Below are 8,366 nucleotides of genomic sequence, written 5' to 3'. Positions count from 1 at the left end.
GGTTTTATTTTTTTAATTTTTTTATTTTTTAAATTTTTATTTATGCATTTTGACTCAATGTACACAAATGGAGTACAATTTTCATTTCTATGGTTGTACACGATGTAGATTCACAGCATGTAATAATACATGTATGTAGGGTAATGATGTTTGTCCCATTCCACCACCTTTCCCTCTCCCCTGACCCCTTCACTCCCTTCACCTCTCTCTGCCCAATCCAAAGTTTCTCCACTCATCCCTCCCCTCACCACCTTATGGATCAGCATCCACATATCAGAGAAAAAATTCTGCCTTTTGTTTTTTGGGATTGACTTATTTCACTTAGCATGATATTCTCCAATTCCATCCATTTACCTGCAAATACCATAATTTTATTCTTCTTTATGGCTGAATAATATTCCATTGTGTATATACACCACAATTTCTTTCTTTTTTAAAAAATTTATTCGTATTGTAAACAAATGGGATACATCTTGTTTCTCTGTTTGTACATGAAGTAGAGGCATACCATTTGTGTAATCATACATTTACCTAGGGTAATAGTTTTTGATTCATTCTGTTAATTTTTGCCTTGCCCCCACCCCTCCCATCCCTCTCATTTTTATTTTTTTCTATAATCCTGTAGCATAGTTTGAAATCAGATATTTTTATCTCTATAGTATCACTTTTCCAAGCAAATGGAATCTTAACAGAGTTATTTATGTCCCAAAAGCACATAATCAGTGCCCATTTCATGCAAATATTCAGCTCACTGGAGCCTTTGTGATTGATGGTCAAAAATCAAGGCAACCAATCTATGCAAATTTTGACTGGATACATTCAAGAAAGGTTTTACAGATGTCAAGGAATTATCCAGGCTCACTTGGTATATCCTTGGGATGGTTACTTAGATGATGCTTTTAGGTAGGTTGGTTTATGAGAAAGAAATACAGTAAACATCTGTAACAAAACCTATATTTTGATATCTACCATTATTCACTACAAGGAGATCTTCAGGGCTAACATAAGATCAGGTAACATCTACCCTCAATCATAAATGCCAATAGCAGAATTATTATTGGCTTATAATGTGCCACAAGACAGCCTATGATTATCTTGTCCTTTCGCATGGTGATGTTATTAAATATTTTATAATCTTTCATTAGTATGTGAAAGAATAGCAGTCCCTTCCAATTATGTAACAGTTTATAATTTTTACACTTTGAACACACACTCATAAAACATTTTTTCACTACTTGTGAAGAACTTATTAGGAGAAAACAATTAATTTTTATGTTTACAGTTTAAAAATTGAGTGTATTATAGTTTTATATAATATCAAGATTCATTTTGACATAATTATACAAGAATGGAATATAATTTGCTCTACTTTAGTCCCCAGTATTTTCCTTTTCCCTTTTCCCTCCCTCCTTCCCTACCCCTCTTTCTGTTCCTCTACTGTAATGGCTATACATATATATGTATTTAGTTAGTACATTATAGATATACATGATTGAAATTATCAAGAACACAAACAATAATAAATATTGGCAGTGATATGGGGAAAAAGTTACACTGTTATATTGTTGGTGGGTCTGCAAATTAGGACCACAACTCTGGAAAGCAGCATGGAGATTCCACAATAACCTAGGAATGAAATGACTATTGAGAAAAAAATTTTTGATGCTTAGAGAATGCAATCTGCAATCTTTTTAAGAAAATAATTTTGGGGAGTATACTGTGAATTTTTAAATAGCTGGTAAATGTTTCATTTGTATGTGAAAAATTTAATTTTGTTTTTTTTAGGAAATATATATTGACATTTTAACCATATATGTAATAATTATATATGCAATTTGAAAAATGTTAGGCTTACAATGATGCCTCATAAATTTCATCAAGATTTCCTAATTTCAGCAATATATAATCCTCTAACTACTATCAAAATTAGGAAATTAACATTGATCCAACTATCAACTAAATTGGAAACTTTACTAGAATTTTCAGATTTTACACTCATGTCCATTTTTAATCTGATATCCTATTCAAAATTTTGCAGTGCATTGAATGATAATGCTTACTTTGTCTCCTTTGGTTATGATAGTTCCCATTCTTTCCTCACTTTTATGATATGGATATCTTTTTATTAAATTATTTAATTATTTTTTTTATTTTTTAGAGACTGCATTTTGATTCATTGTACACAAATGGGGTACATAATTTCGTTTCTATGGTTCTACACAATGTAGATTCATACCATTCGTGTAATCACACATGTACATATTGTAATGATGTCTGTCTCATTCCACCATTTTTCACACCCCCCTCCCTCTCATTTCCTTCTAAATAATCTAAAGTTCCTCCATTCTTCTCTCACTCCCCACCTCCCTCACCCCCATTATATATCATCATTCACTTATCAGGAAAAACATTTGGTCTTTGGTTTTGAGGATTGGCTTATTTCGCTTAGCATGATATTCTCCAATTCATTCCATTTATTTGCAAATGTCATAATACTATTCTTCTTTAGGGCTGAATGATATTCCATTGTATATATATATATATATATACCACAGTTTCTTTATCCATTGATCTGTTGAAGGACATCTAGTTTGGTTCAACAATCTAGCTATTATGAATTGAGCTGCTATAAACATTGATGTGGCTGCATTACTGTAGTGTGTTAATTTTAAGTCCTTTGGGTATAAACCAAGGAATGGGATAACTGGGTCAAAAGGTGGGTCAATTCCAAGTTTTCTGAGGATACTTCACACTGCTTTCCAGAGTGGCTGCACCAATTTGCAACTCCCCCAGCAATGTATGAGTGTGCCTTTTTTCCCACATCCATACCAACATCTATTATTGTTTGTGTTCTTGATAATAGCCATACTAGTTGGAGTACGATGATTTCTTAGAGTTGTTTTAATTTGCATTTCTCTAATTAATAGAGATGTTGAACACTTTTTCATATATTTATAAATCACCTGTATGTCTTCTGTAAAGTGTCTGTCCAGTTCCTTGGCCCATTTATTGATTGGGTTCTTTGTATTTTTGTTGTAGTTTTCTAGGTTCTTTATAAATTTTGGAGATAAGTGCTCTATCTGAAGTGCGTGAGGACAAGATTTTCTCCCACTCTGTAGGCTCTCTTTTCACATTATTAATTGTATTTCTTGCTGAGAAAAGCTTTTTAGTTTGAGTCCATCCCATTTATTGATTCTTGCTTTGATTTGTTGTGTTTTGGGAGTCTTGTTAAGGAAGTCTGATCCTAAGCGACATGATGAGGATTCAAACCTACTTTCTCTTCTATTTGGTGCAGGGTCTCTGGTTCCTAAGTCCTTGATCCATTTTGAGTTGCATTTTGTACAGAGTGAGAGATATAGGTTTAATTTCATTTTACTGCATATGGAATTCCAGTTTTCCCAGCACCATTTGTTCAATAGGGTATCTTTTCTCCATTGTATGTTTTTGGCTCCTTTGTGTAGTATGAGGTGACTGTATATATGTGGTTTGTCTCTGTGTCTTCTATTCTGTACCATTGATCTGCCTGTCTATTTTGGTGACAATACCATGCCATTTTTGTTACTATTGCTCTGTAGTATAGTTGTGTGGTATTGTGATGCCTCCTGTTTCACTTTTCCTGCTCAGGATTGTTTTGGCTATTCAAGGTCTCTTATCCTTCCAGGTGATGTTCATGATTGCTTTCTCTATTTCTATAAGGAACGTCATTGGGATTTTAATTGGATTTGCATTGAATCTGTATAGCACCTTTGGTAGAATGGTCATTTTGACAATATCTTTGGACATGTTAGGACACATGTTTTGTAGAATATCCCTCAGTTTGTTGTTGTTTAATAGTTTCTCATGAGTAAATTAAAGTTATGAATTTTTGGGAAAATGTCACAGAAATCTTGTGCCTTTCTCAGTGAATCATATCAGTAGATACATGATGCCAGTATGTCTTATTTGTGGTAATGTTAGTTTTAGTGATATGGTGTCTCCCACATTCCTCTACCATAAAGTCACTATTTCCACCCTTGTAATTAATAAATATATTTGGAGAGATATTTTGAATATATGAATATATATTATTTCTCTGAAATCTTTACCCTCTAGTTTTATCATTCCTTGGTGATTTTTCCTACTATGATGACCTACTGGTAATTTTGATTTTCTAATTCTTTTTGTATTTATAAATTTGATTTTTTCTGTAAAAAATGGATTTTGTCTTTCATTTCATCATTTATGAATTAATAGGTATTTTATCTTAGCATTATACTTTAATACTGTTGTTATGGTTTGGATATGAAGGTGTGTCCCAAAAGCTCATGTGTAAGATAATGCAAGAAGTAAGTTCAGAGGAGAAATGATTGCATTATGAGAGCTTTCTCCCAATCAGTGAAATAATCTTCTAATGGAATTAATCCAGTGGTAACTGAAGGCAAGCAAGGTATGGCTGGAGGAGGTGGGGGCATGCCTTTGGGGTATATATTTTGTACCTGGCAAGTGGAGTCTCTCTCTTTCTCTCTGTTTTCTGATCATCATGTCAGCTGCTTCTGTATGCCACACACTTTTGCAATGATGTTCAGCCTCACCATGAGCCCCAAGGAATGGAGATAGCTATTTATGGACTGACGCCTCTGAAACTGTGAGTCCTCAAATAAACTTTTCCTCCTCTACAGTTGTTCTTGTCAGGACTTTTATTCATAGCACCTAAAAGCTGACTAAAACAAAAATTGGTACTGTGAGTGGGGCACCCTTCTTGCACAAGGGGACCTAGGAAGTTTTTCAATGTGTTCAACCACCCAGAGACTGTTGCATTCAGAATATCTATAGGCTTGTCTACTGCTTAAGATGGAGGCAGACCTTGGCATCAAACACGTGGTGTTGGATCTGCAGAAATGCAGGATGCTAGAGTTAAGGGTTCATGGAGGCTTCCACCAGGGTGTCAAATGTAGGCCACGAGGGCCAGGCAATGTTGCCAATGGTTGGATCCCCTGCAGGCAGCCTCTGATAGGCCAAAGTGTGGAGATATGTGGAGGAAGCCAAAGCTGTAGTGGAGAACCCCAAGATTAAGAAAAGCCAGCCACGTGGGACATCATCCTAGGAAATTGCAGGAATTAAGCAGAGATAAGACAACAGAAAGGCTACTTGGGCTGCAACCAACAAGGTGTGTGTGGAGGAAGTGGGTCACTGGGGGCATGCCTTTTGGATAGGTATTTGTATCTGGAAAATGGAGTTCTCTCTGTTTACTGATCATCATGTGAGCTGCTTCTCTCTACCACACTCTTCTGCCATTATGTTCAGCCTCATGGAGTCAGCTGTTTATGGACTGAGGCCTCTGAAATTGTGAACCCTCAAATAAACTTTTCCTCTTCTATACTTGTTCTGGTCAGGTCTTTTAGTCACAGCAGTGAAAATCTGACTAAAACAACTATTTTTTTTTCCTCAAATTCTTCCAGCATTGTTCATTGTGAGCTCTTTCAGGTCAATTCCTCAAACTTTTAAAACAAATGCTTCTTCACTGTGGTTATTATTGCTTTTATAGAACAGTTCTTTATTTTATGGTACCACAAATTGCTCTTGGCTAATCTGGCATTGTCCTGTGCCATATTTATAGTCAGTCATTTCACCAGGACTCTTATTTCTTTTTCTTTCTTTTTTTTTTTTTTTTTTTTTTTTTTTTTTTTTTTGCGGTACTGGGGATCAAACTCAGGGCCTTGTGCTTGCAAGGCAAGAGCACTCTACCAGCTGAGGTATCTCTCCAGTCCTCTTATTTCTTTTTAATTAGAAAATGGTAATTGGTAAATAAGATCTGGATGCTAGGAGTTCTTGCTGTTATCCTGTGTGAAAATGTTTCCAGATCCTTTCAGTGGACAGAGTTAAAAAAATGTATATATGTATACTAAAATGAAAATTTATGTACATATCTGTATTCATTTTCATTCCTATCTCTCTATGTGTATAGAAACATGAGTTCACAGAGATGCCTTTGATACAATTCAGTCACCATAGTTTTTGTTCAAATTTTGAAATAACAAAACACATTTTGATACTTTTTTTTCTTTTCTCTGATTGACTACATCTTATGCAACAGAGATCTTGAAACTCCTTTTGACATCCTTAAGGTACTTGTAGGACTGATTAAACTCTCACTTTAAAAATCTAGAATGAATTGATGGTAGTTGTTTAATTTGCTACATGATTTTATAAGATATTACTTAGGTTTCTGAGAAATGCCCTATTCAGTAATTTATAAATTTATAGGTAAAGATAATAGAAAAATTTATAAAGTTGGAAATCTATATTTCTAAAATATAAATGAAGTGGAAGTTATTTCACCTCATTTTCAGAACAATCATTCACTATTTTTAGACTTCATTTTTATTGTAAATTTCTTTTCCAAATTGTTGATAGTTTAATATTCAACAAGAAATAAAAATATTTTGAAGATCCACAGAAAATGACTGTCTCACAAGGAAGGTTATGCCTTTCCCATAAAGCCTTTTGAAAATAGCTAACCAATCTTTAAAAATGAATTTAAAGTTACTGAAGGAGAAAAACCTCAACTCAAAATGATAGTTTGTGGATAAAAAAAAATAAGGTAAGTCATTTATATAATTATATTTAAAATTCAAATAAAATTAGAGCATTTCCAATATCTTTTAAAATTCAGGTTCCTCCACTTGGTTGTGCTATACTCTCTCTATTTTTTTAGTTGTTATCTTTGTAAAATATTTTGATAACAATGCAAAATCATTTGATGCAAGCATTAAATATGAGATTTATGCTCCTTCATTGAAAGCAAAATGTAAAATGAGACATTATAGAAAGCTTAATACAATATCCTGAAAGGACATGTGTTATCCAGATCTACATATACATATGTGGGACCAAGTTGATCTTTGTGATGCCTGGTGAACTCAGACATATATATCATGTATATTTATGAGATCACAATATTTACAAATACATATATCTCATTTACTTTGTTCTGGTCAATAAAGACAGAATACTCAATGAAAAAGGACTATCGATTTAATGATGAAATAGAATTTACAAGTAGTGTTGTTAAACGATTAATATTAGTAAATATTCTCTTCATCACTTTAGTAGCTTACTGAATTTCTAACACTTTCAACTCTTTCCAAATTACACCCTCTGGAGGCAAAAATTGGAGTAATAATGATAATAATAATAATAATAATGATGATGATGTAGCTATATTTCTCCGGATATGCCTCCACATGCAATTTAAGACTCCAATTCTACTTTCAAAATTATATCATTTAACTATTTACCCTTTCTTTCAAGAAAGACACACATGTATCTGTGAACTTAGTTCACTTGACTTCCATGTTAGACCCTCCAATTTTATCCTCTCTTGCTTTATCTCATGTCCACAAGGTGTATGGCCTAGGGCATCAATTTCTCTGTCAAAGATACTAATTTACCAGGACAAAGGTGACAATGCTTTAATAAGTCTCCTGATATATAAACTACAGATATTCTGAATATTACTGTTAGGTCAAGTTGCCAAAGAAGCAATGAATCTGTTCCTATTGAAATCACTTCTGGTACCTTGCATTTCCTAAGAGCCTGCATATATTTTAATGAAAGGCTTATTTTGAAATTTCTTTTATTATTTGTTGTTATATCTATTCATTCCTTGAATATTGAAGATTACGAAGTACTATACTAGGCATTGGAGACACAATATTAAACAGAAAGTTTCAAATCATTTATCCTCATTGAGTACACATAGTAATGGGAGAGAAGGCCTAGTAATAATGAAATAATCACACAAATAAATCTTGGCATGGTAGTGCTTGCCTGTAATCACAGGTTCATGGAAGGCTAAGGAAGGAAAATTGCAAGATAAAGATCAGTTTGGGCGTGCTCGCTTCGGCAGCACATATACTAAAATTGGAACGATACAGAGAAGATTAGCATGGCCCCTGCACAAGGATGACACGCAAATTCATGAAGCGTTCCATATTTTTCGAGAACAAAGACACATCATATCAAAATCTCTGGGACACTATGAAAGCAGTACTTAGAGGAAGATTTATTTCATGGGGCGCATTCAAAAAAAGAAGTAGAAATCAACAAATAAACGACTTAACACTACAGCTCAAAGCACTAGAAAAAGAAGAGCAGATCAACACCAAAAGTAGTAGAATACAGGAAATAGTTAAAATCAGAGCCGAAATCAACAAAATCGAAACAAAAGAAACAATTGGAAAAATTAACAAAATAAATAGTTGGTTCTTTGAAAAAAATAAATAAAATTGATAAACCCTTAGCCACACTAACAAAAAGAAAGAGGGAGAAAACACAAATCACTAAAATTCGGAATGAACAAGGAAACATCACAACAGACAAGACTG

At 33.7% G+C, this 8,366-nt stretch overlaps 1 non-coding gene across 1 annotated transcript; it reads left to right on the top strand.

Moving 5' to 3' along the window:
- The first annotated feature begins 7,872 nt into the window (after positions 1-7,872).
- LOC124972776 (U6 spliceosomal RNA) lies at positions 7,873-7,979 on the top strand. Its single transcript, XR_007106551.1, has one exon. It is a non-coding gene; the product is annotated as a U6 spliceosomal RNA (small nuclear RNA).
- Positions 7,980-8,366: the final 387 nt, after the last annotated feature.

The sequence above is a fragment of the Sciurus carolinensis genome, chromosome X (assembly GCF_902686445.1).
Source record: "Sciurus carolinensis chromosome X, mSciCar1.2, whole genome shotgun sequence".
NCBI classification, from domain to species: domain Eukaryota; kingdom Metazoa; phylum Chordata; class Mammalia; order Rodentia; family Sciuridae; genus Sciurus; species Sciurus carolinensis.
The sequence above is the reverse complement of the archived record's forward strand: the minus strand, read 5'-3'. Positions and strand labels throughout refer to the sequence as shown.